The 367-nt window shown below is 36.2% G+C and overlaps 1 protein-coding gene across 1 annotated transcript in view; it reads right to left on the minus strand.

The window, feature by feature from the left end:
* LOC119591217 overlaps nucleotides 1-367 on the minus strand; it is a 31,089-nt gene that overhangs the window by 28,428 nt on the left and 2,294 nt on the right. The gene's annotated exons all lie outside the window — the stretch shown is intronic.

Here is a 367-nt window from a genome sequence, read left to right on the forward strand (position 1 = left end):
CATGTACATATGTAAGAACGTAAGTGGGGGCTCTATTAATGTTTTTGTTATGAATAACAATATTGCTTCATATATATATATCTGTTACATACGATGTTTTTCCTTGAGTTTGATAGATATGAATATGAGAATGAAACTAGTCAGTCGTATACAAAAGCACGCTCATGTTCAGGAAATGTTGCTCAAACACACATCAAAGACGTCTTTCATCTGATAACATATCCTCTTTCCTTTTCAGTGAAGAGACATGTCGAAACAGGTCAGCTGGACGGCGTTCATGGAAGTCGATGTGACCTGAAAGCAAATATTCTGTTATCTATGCAGTTAAGAGATGCACATTTGCGCATGTTTTAGATTTCACGTGATC

This window comes from Penaeus monodon, chromosome 28, assembly GCF_015228065.2.
Source record: "Penaeus monodon isolate SGIC_2016 chromosome 28, NSTDA_Pmon_1, whole genome shotgun sequence".
Classification (NCBI taxonomy): Eukaryota; Metazoa; Arthropoda; class Malacostraca; order Decapoda; family Penaeidae; genus Penaeus; species Penaeus monodon.